General features: G+C 43.7%; 1 protein-coding gene and 1 pseudogene across 7 annotated transcripts in view; one reads left to right on the forward strand and one right to left on the reverse strand.

Moving 5' to 3' along the window:
* Nucleotides 1-16,063, reverse strand: part of Rgs6 (regulator of G protein signaling 6) — a 491,090-nt gene that overhangs the window by 183,633 nt on the left and 291,394 nt on the right. The window lies entirely within an intron of this gene.
* Nucleotides 9,417-10,580, forward strand: LOC138806154 (histone deacetylase 3 pseudogene; annotated as a pseudogene). Its single transcript, XR_011365732.1, has one exon. The product of XR_011365732.1 is annotated as a histone deacetylase 3 pseudogene (transcript).

Here is a 16,063-nt window from a genome sequence, read left to right on the forward strand (position 1 = left end):
GTTTGGGCAATAACTATTAACAAAGACCCTCAGCAAATGAACTCTTTTTTGGGGTTCACCTTTCCTGGTCTTTTCTGTTGGAATGGCTCCCACTACTCACTCCCAGCCCTAGGCTTGAGAGAATGGATGGGTTTCCATTCCTTGTGAGCCAAGGGTCTAACAAGGGGGTGCTCTCATTTACTGTGTGGACAGTACTGTGTGATTACCAAGAGTAAGTAAAGAGACACTAAAACAGATGTAGGGGAATGTACTTTTGAAAACAAAAGTAAAGAAAGCAAAGCAAAGTAGTCAATACTACTGTTGGTATATTCAGCACCTGTTGTAAATGAGGTGAAGTAGTTGACTCTCTGCATCAACTTTATTGGATCACAAGTGAACAGATACAAATCAAGTATAATACCACTTAGTCAAACCTTATTCTGGGTATGTCTGTACTCTTTGGATGATCTTAACATATGTATGGGTAAATTCAGTAAGGCAGCAATAAGACTCCCATAGAATAAAAACAAAAACCCTTTCAAGAGAAAAGGAGACACTTTCCTGCCTTCAGACTCAACTGAAACACCAGTTTCTTCTGGGTCTTGAGTCTGATGACCTTTGAACTGTTCTCAGGCCTTTGGACTTAACTCTAGCTACACCACCAGCTCTCCAGCTTATAGACCCACATTGCAGGAACTGGGGTTTGGCAGCCTCTGTAACTGCATGAGCCAATGCCTTATAGTAAGTCTTTCTCTCTTTTCCCCATATGATATGACATTTGTGATATATACGTGTATATATTCCATATATGATGTGTGTATATATCACACATGATTAGATAATAGGATATAATTATCACATATATAATGGAAAGTATATTATGTATATACTTTCATCCACATACCCACACAGAAACCCCCGCTTATTTCTATTTTCTTTCTCCATTTCATTTCCATGGTTTTAGTTACCATGGTCTAAAGCTACTTGATGGAACATTCCAAAAATAAGCAATTTCTAGGTTTTAAGTTGCATGCTGCTTGAGAAGTATGATGATATATATTTTTTTAACCATCCTTCTCTGCCCTCCTGGGATAGAAAACATCTTTTATGCAGCTGATCCATGCTGAACACACACTACCTGCCCCCTAGTCACATAGTAGCCTGAAACTGATGTCATGACATAGCAGTACTTGTGGTCCAGTAACCGTTGTTTTACTTAACAATGGCCCCCATGTTCAAGACTTGATGTTGACCCTTCAGATATGGCAAACAGAAGCTCTAAATTGCTCCTTTTAAGTGAAAAGGGAGAAAAGTTCTTGACTTAATAAGGAAGGAAAAAAAATAATGCGTGGACTTTTCCAGATAGATCTGTGGTAATAGGGAATCTTCAACCTGTGAAATTGTGAGGCAGGAAAGAGATAAATGCATGTCAGCTCTGCTGTCATAGTTCAAATTGCAGAATGAGAGGCATGGTGCGTGGTAAGTGCTTAGCTATGCACTCACTTCATCTCATCACATGCCCTACATCCTCACAGGGGCCAATGTGGTACAATAGGATGTTCTGGGAGGGAGCACATTCCTATATATTTTATTATAACAGATATAACCATTCTATTTCATCGTTAGTTATTGCCACTCTCTTACCATGCTTAATTTATAAATATACCTTTTTCAGATGTATGTAAGAGGAAACGAACCAAAACATAGACAGCATTACTTGTAATTCCAGTAAGGTCTCTGGATCTCTCTCCAAGGGGAGGGAGGGAGGGAGTTGCTTGGTAACTATGTGGATGTTTAATCCCAATGCCTTAGGAAAGGTGTCTAGCCTGGGTTGGTTGCAGCCCGAGAGCAAATAGGACATTTTTGTGCATTGTACAAAGTGCTCCTTGTGGTAGGAGATGTGAGTTGGACTCCAGGTCCCACTTGGCCCCTTTGCTGGGCACTGTCCTGCGTTCATAGCCCACATATCTGTCAGTGGTGGCCCTGCAGCAGCTTAGTCCAGTAGCTGGCAAATGATAGCCTATGGGATTAGTTCAGGGTGTCACCTGTTTCTCCTGACCAGCGTAAGGGATGCAGCCAGGTCCACTGGTTTCCCAGGGCCTGTGGTACTACAAGAACAGAGGTAAATGAGCACCAGAGATGGGATGATTCATAATGGCAAAACTTTTACCCACACCTTGCAGAAAATATTGACTGACCTTGCCTTGCAGCATCTGGGATGTATTTTATTTAGCTCCATACTTCAAAATAATGAAATGAGCCTAACCCTAGAGACAGAATAGACAACTTAGGTGTTGGAAAGGAAAGGATGCTCTAAGCTATGCAGTCAGAATTGGCTATAAATGCAGTGTAGTGTGTCATGGATTCCATTTGTTTTTAAGAGAGAGGCGATGGGTTGGGCTTTGATGGCTCATGCCTGTAATTCTAGCCACTCAAGAGGCTAAGAATCTAAGGATTCCCAGGTCAAAACCAGCTCAGGCAGGAAAGACTAAGACTCTTCAATCAACTACCAAAATCTAGAAGTGGAGGTGTGGCTCAAGTGATACTAGCCTTGAGCAAGAGTATAAGACCCAAAGTTCAAGTGCAAGAGGGGAGATGGAGCAGGTGAGCAAGAGAGGAGAGAGAGGGAGAAACAGGGAGAAAGAGAGAAGAGAGAGAGAGAGAGAGAGAGAGAGAGAGAGAGAGAGAGAGAGCACAAAAGGAAGAGAGGGAAAGGAGAAGGGCGAGGGGAGAGAGAAGGAGAAAGAAAATGAAAGGAACCTCTTAGTCACTGGCTGACCAAAGCCTGAGATACCACAACCCAGTTAGAGGAATACCTCAGATAGTCCTACAGTGTTTGACAAAGGCCTCCTCAGTAATTTCCAGCATGCAGAGGGATCATGAGTAATAATTAGGGATGAAAACGTGATATTCTTGAACTTGTTACATGGTGTTGGCTTAGAATGAACTCAATGGATGGATCAGGATTCTCCTGGGAATATCCAGTAAGAAAATATCCTTTTTTTTTTTTTAACAATTTATACAGAATTTGTTTAGTGGTTCTTTAAGAAGGGTAAAAGCTCCACGTGGTAATTCCCTCCCTGCCTGCCTCCCTCCTTCTCCTTCCTTCTTTGCTTCCTTCCTCCTTTCCTTTCTTTCTCTAGCCTTTCCTCCTTTTTTGTTTACAGATTATAATTATGTTTTGCAAAAGAGAAGTTAATAGCAATGAAACTGTGATAGATGCAGAACAATCCCAGTTAGAAATATCACTACAGGAAAAAACAAAACAAAACAAACCAGTAACCTTGAAGGAGGGAAAAATGGGAGGGAGGGAGGAAGGGAGGGAAGGAGAAAGACAGAGACAGAGACACTCAGAGTGGGGGGGGGGAGAGGGCATCTCATCTGAGGCTAAGAGCTGTCATCAAAGTCATGAGTCCAGGTAGGCCTCCATTGATCTTAACCCAGCCAGGCAGCTGGGCAGCACTGATCTTGGCTAGTTCAGGAGGTAGAGAGATTTTCAACTTCTTCTGGACCTGAAATTTCTCAAAAAGAAGAGCTTCTCCTTCGAGCAGAATGGGTTTTAATACTGCTTCCAAGAAGCTAACACCCCAGCAAGATCTTGTTTATATACAGAAACCTTGGGTTCACCCACCCTGCAAAAAAATTTCCCAAGCAGAAGTGGATGGAGTGTTGCTTGTTGCAGTCTTGAAAATGGCCTGTAGAGGGCACTGTTAAAACAGGTTGCTGGGGAAAATGTGACTCAGCTGAACACAGCAAGGGGGAAAAAAGACTGTTTTCCTGGCAGGATCAACTCCTTGCCCTCTAGCGGGCAGATCTGGGTGATTCTAAGGGTTTGGGATTTCTCAGCCATTTTTAATGCCATCATTCCACTTGGCTTGCTCAGCTTTCATTCCTCTTGTCCATTTGGTGTCCTCTTTCCTTGGCGGTGGAGGATGGGGCTGTCACTCCTCTCTGTGTGCGGTCAAGGACTGTGAAGTGTTGTGACATCCTAGATACAGACTCCTGCCATTGTGCCAGAAGAGAAGAAAACAGAGCAGATGACAGCCTGAGGTGGCCACAGAGAAGTTCCAAAGCTAAGTCTGTGACTCAGATACAAACTTTCTAAGGTTTGATGCCAAGGTAGGATCTAACTTTATTTTATGCTGTTGTAGATGATCAATAAACTGGTGCTATGCTCAGTTGATTACAGGGCTCAGGCCTGTAATCCAAGCGACTCAGAAGGCTGAGATCTGAGGATTAAAGTTCAAAGCCCTCTCGGATAGACAACTCTAGGCAGATTTTTGTCTTCAATTACCCACCAAAAAGCTAGAAGCAGAGGTAGGACTCATGTGTTAGAGTGCCAGCCTTATATGAGAAAATCTGGTTCAAGGCCCAGATTTCAATCACCAGTGAGTGTGTGCGCGTGCGCGCTCGCGTGCGCACACACACACACACACACACAGAAATAAACAAAGGCAGGCAGGAGACACAACTCTTGTGTGCCCATGGCCTCTGTGTGGAGACCAATATGAATTATGCTGCTCAGTCAGTAAGCTGCCAGAGTGTCTGTGCTCAGGTCTCTTAGGCTTGAGTTTGAGGAGTTAGCTATATAATACCAGATTTTTAAACTCATTGGTATGGGTCTATATACACACACATGTATGTACATGCATGTAAGTATAAATGTATATATCCAGTCTTTTCTAGTATCTGAGGATTAATTATAGGACCTACTTTGGGGCCAGAGTTGTGAAAACTAGTCAGCTGTAAAGAAGAAAAGCAACTTTCTTCTTTTATAGGTTTCCACTGGGTATTGGACTTCACCTTGAGTCCTCAATACATACATACATACTATGGATGGACTCAAATATGACACTTCCTCTTGCCTTTCTTTTAACAACCTGCTATGGTGAAGTGATGAGGATCTTACTAGAAACCCTTTTTGGAGCAAGATTGTAGCCGGCCCTGCTCTTCTTACTATTAGAAAACCCAATCTGCTCCTCCTCCTCAAGGGTGTCCGGGCAGTTCATCAGAAAGCTCAGCTTGCTCTCAGATCAACACGTATTTTCCAACATTGGTTTTGAACAGAGGACTCTCTTGGGTTCTGTGAAGTTGCTGAGATGAACAGGATACAGAGCAAGCCTGGAACATTTTAAGTTTAGTGGGGGGGAGAAAAAGCCCTTCAGACCACTTGTAATTCAAAGTAGAATGACATATTCACAATAAAGAGGTATGAGAGGAGTACTCTAGAAGCACTAGGAAAAGAACCACTAAGTCCTACCAGACAGTGAGGGAGGCAGATTGAAAGGCAGACATGAAGACTTAGACTTATATCCTTAAGTGGAAAGAGACACCAGACAGTTTGCTGAAATGACAAGTACGGGAGGGGACAAATGGCTGCGACGGCGGCTTGGCTTTCACAGCAGGACATGGGGGTAGAGGCTGAGGACACAAAGTTGGATACATCTGAGAGCCTGAGCTTAAGGAATGCAGCATTGATCCAGTTGGAGTGTGGGAGAGCAGTGCGAGGCATCAGCTGTCGCCTGGCCAAGGGAGGGAGGGGGTGAGCTAGAACTCACGCGGGAGAGAAGAGAGGCAGAGGTGGAGGCACAGTGGTTTCGTGGCAAGAATTAAAGAACATTTATTTACTCCAACTGCTCTCCGTATCCTTCTTCCTTGGGGCTCTCCAGATTCTAAAGAGTGAACGACAAAACCCAGATTCAGAACTTTTCCCTTGCTTGGCCCCATGTTTGGCAGCTACAAGCGATCCAACTCGCCATGAAGATTTCGATAGTGAGTGAAGTAGCTTTTAATTAACTACTGTGAGGCTCACTGAGATAGGTGCAAATTGAATGTCTCCTTGAAGATCTCCTGATGGGGCCCATTTCTAATTAAGCATATTGTCTTCCCCGACATGCCTAGTCCCCCTTGCTTCTACACAAGAGGCTATACCCATTGATCATCAACAGGAGAACGCTTCAAATCAACCCCCAAAGGTTGAAGCAGAAGCAGAAGCAGAGATCTGGGAGAGCAAGAATTAAAGCTGAGACCCAAAGGAGCACTTTTCTCACCAAGGATCAGCTCAAAGAGACTTGTGAAATACCTTAAGCTGAAGCTGCAGTAGGGAAGGGGCCATGGGCATTAGAGGGACAGGAAAAGTTGCTACCTGCTAGGTGTGAAGCCAATTGGGAAGGAGGATGGGTCATTGGGAATGGGGGAAGTGCCCGTTAAGGGATGGATGGACAGGGAGAAGGTAGGGAGGTAGGAAGGAGCTGACGGATGAGATTTCTGCGGCATATCATGAGGGTCTAGCGCCAAGATCAGGGCAGTCCCAGACTCTGTGACTGCAGAATTCGTGGCAAGGCCAATTTTAATTTCTTCTTTTTGCTTTATGAGATTATCTTCCTAGGATTTCTCAATTCCCTATTCCTTACTTGAGACTTCCAAGACCGAAATGAACTTCTTATTCTTTTCTGAGCGAAAGGTTCTATGTATAATGATGGGGAAGAGGATACATTTTAAATTCTCCTCATGCCTACTATTTAAAAAAAATCTAGTCTGAGGAGTGACAGGAAAAACAACAGTTCTGACAAAGTGCAGCCAGTAACTTTCAGCAAAGGCGTTCATTAAGGCCATGTTTACCCATCTTGTTGTCAATGAAACATCTGCCTAAAGAGGTTTTCTGGGTAGAGAAAGTCATAGCCATCTGTCCTCATGAGGTAATGTGCTCTACTTCTGCCTTTTAAGTATGCAAGCTTATGGTTTTTTATGGGAAGGGGGCATGGGAACCATACTTTCTCTTTTCGGTTAGAAGATGGTTTATGGCTGAGTCTCACCTTTGAACCTTGGTAGCAGAGGTCTTGGGAGAGTCACCTCTGTTTCAGTATTTGTGGAAGAAAAATAGTAACTACCCTCAGGATGCATTGGAGAAGTAACCTCTACAATATGCGACCCAGGATGGTTAAGCAATAATGGCTGATGGAGTTTTTGTGAACAGTGAAGGTATGGAAGACTATTTACCTCTATTTTGTAGCACGCAGCCTGGCCTTCATGCTTTTTTGAAATGGCAATCCATCAACAGACAGTAATGATCTCATCCTGACAATATGCTTTCAATACCACAAGGGAAGAAGAGAGTGAGGGAGAGAGGAAGGAGGGAAAATGGGAAGGAAGAAGGGAGGGAGGAAGGGAAAAAGGAAAGAGAGAGGGAGGGAGGGAGAGAGAGAGAGAAAAGAGAACAGGAGAAGGGGGAGAACACATACTACTACCCTAATAGCAAGAACACAGAAGCCATGCAGTGAGAGCATGTATATGAAGAAATCTGGGAAGTGGCACTGTGGCTCAGTGGTAGAGTGCTGGCCTTGAGCAGAAAAGCTCAGGGATAGTGCCTAGTCCCTGAGTTTAAGGCCCACAACTGACCAAAAAAAGAAAAAGAAAAAGAAAACCCAAAACACAATACCTTCTAAGCCGGGCACAGTGGTTCACGCCTGTAATCCTAGCTACTTGGAAGGCTGAGATCTGAGTGTCACAGTTCAAAGCCAGCCTGGGCAGGAAAGTCCGTGAGACTCTTACCTCCAATTAATTAACTGAAAACTGGAAGTGTTGCTGTAGCTCAAGTGGTAGAGAGCTAGCCTTGAGCTGAAGAGCTGAGGGACAGCGCCCAGGCCCAGAATTCAAGCCCCACTATCGACAAAAAAAAGAAATCTTGCATCTGGCCTTAGTCTTGGAGATCAAGTGGGTAGAAAAGAGTTACCAAGGAAAATGCTTAGTTTAAAACTTCTGTCTTAGTAAGACATTTCTGGCCCAGTGAGAAATCCCTAATCTAAAGCCAAGCCCACCCCCAAGTACTAAGCCTCTGTCTGACACTCTTGGTCTACAGAAGAACTTCCAGCCTTCCAATGGGCCCAACCTCCTCTCAGCCTGGCCTTTTACTTTAGCCACAAATCCTCACTGTGAACCAATGATGTGGACTAGGCCTGCCCCTTCAGCTCAGCATACATCTGGGTTCTTCATATTATGGCCTTGACTACTTCCCAGCATCTTTCCACCTTGATGTGGAAGACTCTAGCACACTACTTCACCCTAAAAGGAGCAACATAATCTCTGCTTCCCCTTGAGGTAACTCTCTAGCACCTGACCTTTTACTGAAGGCTATACCTGGTGAAAGGTAAAGTATATTTCTAGTACTGGATCTTTTTCAATCAATAATAAAGTAGAGCAGGCTTTCCACATTACTTAAGAAGCTGAGATACAAAAGAATTATAAGAGGCTTAAAAGTGAAAATTGAGTTTTCTCATACCTCTGGAGGGACACTTCTTGACATAAAATTATACATGTGTAATTTCTATGATGGCTTTATCAGGGAACTGTACTAAACATTTGAAGAATTAATGCCAATCATTTTCAAACTCTTCCAAAAAATTGCAGCACTTCTAAACTCATTTTATAAGTCACTGACACAAATGACAAAGAAAGTACAAGCGAAGAAAATGGCAGAGCAATGTTGCTGAAGAAGATGGGTGAAAAAAAGTTCTAAAATAATTCTTACCCGGAACCGGGTTGCTCACACTTGTAATTCTAGCTACACAGGAGGCTGAGATCTGAGGATTGTGGTTCAAAGCCAGCCCAGGCAGGAAAGTCCATGAGAATCTTATCTCCAATAAATCACTAGAAAAAGGAAGTGGTGCTGTGGCTCAAGTGGTAGCGTGCTAGCCTTGAGCTGAAGAGCTGAGGGACAGCATCCAGGCCCAAAGTTCAAGCCCCACAAACGACAAAAAAAAAAAAAAATTCTTAGCCGGGCACTGGTGGCTCCCGCCTATGATCCTAGCTACTCAAGAGGCTGAGATCAGATGGTTCAAAGCCAGCCTGGGCAGGTAAGTCTGTGAGACTCTTATCTCCAATAAACCACTCAGAAAACCAAGTGGTAGAATGATAGCCTTGAGCTGAAGAGCTGAGGGATAGCACCCAGGCCCAGAGTTCAAGCCCCATGACTGACAAAAAAAAAAAAAAACTACCTTGCAAGCCAAATTTAGGAGCACATTAAAGAGATCATACACTATGATCAAGTGGGATTTATCTCTGAGATACAATAAAGATTTGATGTATGCAAATCAATTAATGTGATACACTACATTAACAAAATTAAGGACAAAAATCACACGATCATCTCAATAGATATAGAAAAACTGTTAGACAAAATTCAGTACTGCGTTAAGATAAAAAATAAACTAACCAACAAGGTCCAGATGGCATTTGCCCCAATGTGAAAAAAAGCCCCAGACAATCATGAAGAACCGGGGGGGAGGGGGGGAGAAAGAAACTAGGGGAGAGAGGGCAGAGCCAGAGCCTAAAAGAGGAGATGAGTATAGAGAAAACTAGGACAAGGAGATTTAGTGAACAGGGCTGATGGATCAGGGCTCAAGGCTGAGGATGTAGGAGAAGCTGAACTGGAGGTCTTCAAGCCGTACCAGGCCTCCCAGCATGCCATGTGCCGCTTCCACTCTGAGGACTACATTGACTTCCTGCAGAGAGTCAGCCCTACCAATATGCAAGGCTTTACCAAGAGCCTTAATGCCTTCAACGTGGGCCATGACTGCCCAGTGTTTCCCGGGCTCTTTGAGTTCTGTAGTTATAACACAGGTGCATCCCTGCAAGGAGCAACCCAACTGAACAACAAGATATGTGACGTTGCAATTAACTGGGCTGGTGGTCTGCACCACGCCAAGAAGTTTGAGGCCTCGGGTTTCTGCTACGTCAATGACATTGCAATCGGCATCCTGGAGCTGCTCAAGTACTACCCTCGAGTACTCTACATTGATATCGACATACACTGTGGTGATGGTGTTCAGGAAGCCTTCTACCTCACTGACCGAGTGATGACTGTGTCCTTCCACAAATATAGAAATTACTTCTTCCCTGGCACTGGTGACATGTATGAAGTTGGAGCAGAGAGTGGCCGCTACTACTGTCTCAATGTGCCCTTACAGGATGCCATTGATGACCAGAGTGCCTATCTTTGGCCCTCTCCCAGGTTACAAGCACCTTTTCCAACCAGTCATCAACCAGGTGGTGGACTTCTATCAACCCACATGTATTGTGCTCCAGTGTGGAGCTGACTCTCTGGGCTGTGATCGATTGGGCTGCTTTAATCTCAGCATACGGGGACACGGGGAATGCGTTCAATATGTCAAGAGCTTTAATATTCCTCTACTGGTGCTGGATGATGGTGGCTATACTGTCTGAAATGTTGCTCGCTGCTGGACCTATGAGACATCATTGCTGGTAGAAGAGGCCATTAGTGAGGATCTTCCCTACAGTGAATATTTCAAGTACTTTGCCCCAGACTTCACGCCTCATCCGGACGTCAGTACCCGTATTGAGAATCAGAACTCACGTCAGTACCCGGATCAAATCCGCCAGGCAATCTTTGAAAACCTGAAGGTGCTAAACCATGCACCTAGTGTCCAGATTCATGATGTGCCTGCAGACCTCCTGACTTATGAAAGGACGGATGAGGCTGACGCAGAGGACAGGGTCCAGAAGAGAACTAGAGCAGGCCCGAGGCACCCAGTGAATTCTATGATGATCATGACAACGACAAGGAAAGCCATGTGGACATTTAAGAGCAGCTTGGGATGCTTTGGTCCAAGGAATTCCTTTTCATGTCTGGATTGGGTGGGAGAGAAGGATATGGGTCCTTCCCTCCTGGACTGGTTACCTCCAGAACTTTTACTAATTTGGGAGAAGGGTTTGGAGACCTCATGTGTTTCTAGAACCATCTACACCCCTTTCCTCTATCATAGCCTGACCATGGTACCTTTTATGAGTGGGATGGGACTTGGATAGCTGTCTCTGGGGAATTATGGGCAGTGAGCACTAGAGGACATTTCCCAGATCTCTGGCCCCTTATTTTTTCTGTTTACCTCCAACCCTGAGACTTGGAGATGAAAAAGTAGACAAGACTGAGATTGCCTCTGACATCTTCTCTTGGGTAATCTTACTGCAGGCCTTGCTTTGAAAACACCTAGAGTGAAGGTTTTGGGGGACCTTGACTCCTAACACCTTAACTCCTGGTGATTAAAAGTATAATTTCAAGTAGGGGGAAATGTCCTGTAAAAATGTCCTGTTCTACTTTTTGGCTTTGTGTTCATTTTACCACTGTTTTTATCTAATAAAGCAAGTTGGTATTTTTTTATACAAAAAAAAAAGCCCCATATGACAAATCCACAGCCAACATCAAAATCAAAAGTTGGAAGCTCTTGGTCTATGATTGAGAACAAGACAGGCCTGTCTACTCTTGCTGCTTCTGTTCAGCCTAGTACTAGAAGTCCTAGCCAGAGCAATTAGGCAAGAAAAAGAAATAAAAGGCATTTGATTCAGCAAGCTAGAAGTAAAATGACCATAGCTGCCACCCTTGCTTTTCCTCTCTGGTGATCATATCTTCAACTATGAATCCACACAGCTAACCACACTACCCCCTCCTTTATTTTTTACCAATATCCTTTTCTATAATCAAAGTATCTTTGGCGCTTTATAGATCTATTTCTGCACCATTAACTGTCCATTTGAATTTGGCCAATAGCTCCCATCATTTCCAACCTTAGACAAAATCCCTCTTTGTAATGTGTCAACGTGGATGGACTGCACTGCCCAGAATTCTCTGCTCTATGTATTTCTGCCTTGAGTGGTTCATGGAAGACTTTCACAGGGGAAACCTGGAGGGAAGAATTGACATTGTAAACATTTATAGCCTAAACAGAGTGTCTCTTATTTGCTGGCTCACCATCTTGGGGGGAGGGGTCAGCAGGCTTAGACCCTCCTTCAGTTTCTCTAACTTCTAGGTCAGTTATGCATTTAGCTACCCGATGACAGAAATGAGGATCCTCCTCATTAAGGTCAGAGTCACTGACATGGGTTTTAGCTTCTGCTAGAAGTTTCTAGCTTGTCCCTGTGTCTTCATTTTATACCTGTTATGGAGTAAAATAGTGTGTCCCCACAAAAATGCATATACTGAAGCCCTAACATCTGAAATGATTGTGTTTAGAGACAGAGACTTTATCAATGGTAACCAAGGTTAAATGAGGCCATAAGGTTGGGCCCCAATCCAATAGAATTAGTGTATTATTAGAAGAGACATCAGAGAACTTGCTCTTTCCACACGTGGACAGAGAAGAGAGGATATGAGCGTAGGGTGAGAAGGCCACTCATTGCCTACAAGTCAGGGAAAGAGGTCTCATCAGAAACTGAACCCACTGTCTTAATTTTCTTTTTCAGTTCATACATCTGTGAGAAAATGAATTCATGTTGTTTAAGTACCCGGTCAATAGTATTTCATTATGCAGCCTGCACAGACTAATTTAGCATCCATTTCCCCTTCCTGGATTTCTATCCTACAGACTTCAGACACAAAGACAACAGGCCCACAGCAACTGTAACTACGTTAATTGTACAAGGTCAAATTCTCTTAGTGATATCCACAGTTTATACTAGCCTGAGAAGACTCTCTCTTTTGAAGGGTTCTGTGATTAGGACAGGCCCACCAAACAATCTTCCTGTCATAAAGCCCATGAATTTTAACCTACCCAACCACAGAAGCAAATCTAACAGACCTAGGGATTTTGCAGAGCTCTTATATTCTTGGAGACCATCTTAGAAATCTGCTTACTGTGGTACCCCTGTTAAACTTAGGACAGTTTAGAATGTATAGGTAACACTCATTCTTGTGCATTTTGCCTGCTTTATGAGGTGATTAATTGCTCTCACTAGATGACTGATTTTTGTTTTAATATTTCTTCTTCTACTTTCTATTTGGGCAAACTATTCATGTTCTCATTAATGGTTGGATAATGCAAACTAGGGCACCACAGCAGTGGTAAGTTTCTTTATTCCAGTAAATTTTTAAATTACTGTCACTTAATTATAAAATTATAAAATATATTTTTAGAAAATTAGAACAATATAAAATAGTAATTCTATCTTCCAAATACAACCATTACAATTGACAAATAAGTCATTTAATTGTAATATTAAAGCAAATTCTATAGCAGACAATCTGACCTGTCTAAAGGTGATGCATCAGGGTGGGACAATTTTACTCTGATAAGTAAAGATAAACTTTCTGTTGAAGAAAGTCAGTGTGATCTTGTGTTAAGCCATAAAGTGGTTAATCCTGAGGAAAGAGCCAAAGTAAGCTACAGTAGTTAACCTACTGCTGCTCTGACAAATGATCACAAATAGTAAATTAGAATAATACATTTTTATCATCCTAGAGAAGTCCCAAGTGTCTGTCAGGGCTGAATTTCTTCTGGAGTTTCTAGGAGAGAATTAATTTCTTGCTTTTTTCCATCTCTTGAGGTGCCCCATATCACTCTGTTCCCATCATTCTAACCTTCCTATCACCTCTTTCTTAATTACATCAGGCCCACCCAGGTAATCCAAGATAGTGAATAAATTAATTCACATAATAAAGTCTCTTTTTCCAGGTAAGGTACCATGGACACAGGTTCTGGGCATTCAGGTCTGGACATCAGAGTGATGATGGTAATGGGTAATGTTTTGTCTATTGTACAAGTCTTGGGCTGGAGGGAAATATCCAACTCCTGTGGTCTATGAGTCACTCCCAGATGATCTAGAGTTGGAAGGGACTTGAGCCAGGTGGTATTGAATTTCCCTAATCACTATGGCAAGAGCAGAAGCCCAAGGCTCAGATGTCGCAGTTATAAGGTTTGTGGGTCCAAGTTTATGCACCCAACCCCACTTTGGCAGAACATGATCCTACCTGTCAGGTCAGAGTGGAGAGGTGTTTCTGGGTCAGAGAAAACAGATGATAGACTTCTCCTAATGCACTATCCTGGTTGGTATAGATTTGCCTGGAGAGAGTGACTATTTTGTATAACCCTCACTAGGCATGGCATGGGAAGGAAGGACCACTGCCTCAGAATTTCTGCCAGCTGTGTGGCTCTGTATTAGCTCTGCTCCATGGTGAGAAAACCCAGCTGTTCAGTTGCGGTAATGGCTCCAATTCATCCAACCCTTCATCATTTTACATCTGGCCTTTGGTGGCAAGCACAGTTCTGTATCCACTCCTGTTGGAATTCCACTTCCATCTGTGCACCCCAGGGTCAAGGACATTTTTTTAATATACAGCCTTTGTAAATGAATACCACTACCACCACCACCACCATCCCCCTGCACGCCCCCCTCTTCCCCTGCCCCCCCGCCATGTACCTACTATACTTAGCAATTTCAGGTCTGCTTGCAGCCCCACAGAGCTATCCTTTGAGCAACCACTAAGGTGATAGCTCTTAGGTGCTCCTTAGGCCTTCTCTGGGGAATGAAGGTTGCCATGAGGGATTAGACTCCAGGCGTTAGAAGCTGTTAAGTGAAACTAATGCCCTCCTAAGGTAGGAATGTTTATCAGTTGCAGCTCACCGTATTTCCTCTCATCTCTTATTATTTTCAATCTTAATAGGGCCCTTGCTCTATTCAACAGCTTATCAATGCAGGCGGCACGGGGTCGTTTATTTCCTGTGTACGAACCACCTGCTGTCCCTGCTGTCTTCATTCATGCTGTGTTAGCTGTTGACCCAATTTAATGCCTAGCTGGAAACTTTCCTCTCCAATGTGATTAAAAGGAAGAGGGGACAGCAGAAGGAATGATTCAGTTTCTTGCCTATGTACAATTCTTTGATGAAAGGAAGGGAGCTAGTAAGGGGGTAGGCTGGGTAATGATCCACATACTTAGGATTTCATGTAGACCCGAGCTTCTGACCCACACTCCATGCTGGCTTTGAAAACCTGAGACACCTTCTCCAGTCTCTATGGAAGGCTCCCTTTCAATTAAAGCTGACTTCAGGCATCTCCGAGTCAATTTTCTCACAGCCGTATTTCATCTGTAGAACCACAGTTTTATCTCTTCTTCACCAATTCCCTGGCACTCTCTTTGGGTATAATCTCCAATTTTGGGGGGGAACCCCCACCAGGGTCACTGTCACTGAGGTCAGGGCAATGGAGTTGGTCCCAGGAGAGAGCTAAAAGGTGGGAGGAGACTGGGCTGTACACTAGACAATGCTTTGTATGGCATTCCATCATTTCAGTGCATGAGGACCACAGTGCCTTCTTACAGATCACTCCATTTCCATGTCCATCCCATTCCCTGTAGAATTAGAGGACCACTGAGAACTAGAAACTGACAGTGGCTTTGGGACTATCTCATTCACAATGGTATTTGAAAGAGGAAGAGGAGGTAGCAGGGCTGGTAAGCCATTCACCAATTGCCTACAAACACTCAGCAACTTGTTTTCAGGAGAGAAAATCAAACCTGGATCTCTAGAACCAAGCTGCTTCAATACATCATGCTAGCCATCCTTTCTGCCGTGTCTCAATCCTCAGCTGCCCCGTGCTTGGTGATAAGTCACTCTTGGCCATAGTCAGATGGCCTGCTTCTCTCTTTATCCCTAGCATTTACCTGATTCTTCACCTACAGGGTGCTTAGAGACTGGGTGAGAGTTTGTGGTCGATAGAATAATGCCACCCCCACACGTAGCCACATCCTAGTCCCTGAACCTACAAGTGCATGGCAGAAAGAAATCCAGGTTGCACAGAATTAAGGTAGGTTGCTAATCGGCTGCTCTTAGACTAGAAGGTGGTCCTGCATCATCTGTTTGGTCTCTAAGCCACCAGAGGAGTCATTAAAAGAGGAAGGAGGAGGATAAAGGTCAGGGTGATGCTGTTGGAGAAGGAATCAACTCACCAGTTTTTAAGATGAGAAGGGAGAAAGAGCTAAAGGTTGGTGGCAGCCTTGGACTCCAGAAGAGGTGGGAAAAAGATTTTCCCTAGGGTCTCCAAGAGGGAATTACAGCCCACTAGCATCTTGATTTTAGCCTATTGAGACCTGTATCATTTTCTATACTAAGCCACTAAGTTTTAGTTTTCAATGCTGGGGATAAAATCCAGGTCTTTGTGCATGCTAAGCACATGTTTTACTAAGCTCTAGTCCTGTCGTTATCTGCCTACTGACCAAGTGTGAGCTGGTCATGTCTATATTATGTGAAACACAGCAACAGCAGTAACCCTCTCTCCTGCCCCTTACCTCCCAGACAGACAG

The sequence above is a fragment of the Dipodomys merriami genome, unplaced genomic scaffold (genome assembly GCF_024711535.1).
Source record: "Dipodomys merriami isolate MVZ:Mamm:240054 unplaced genomic scaffold, mDipMer1.0.p SCAF_1, whole genome shotgun sequence".
Lineage (NCBI taxonomy): Eukaryota > Metazoa > Chordata > Mammalia > Rodentia > Heteromyidae > Dipodomys > Dipodomys merriami.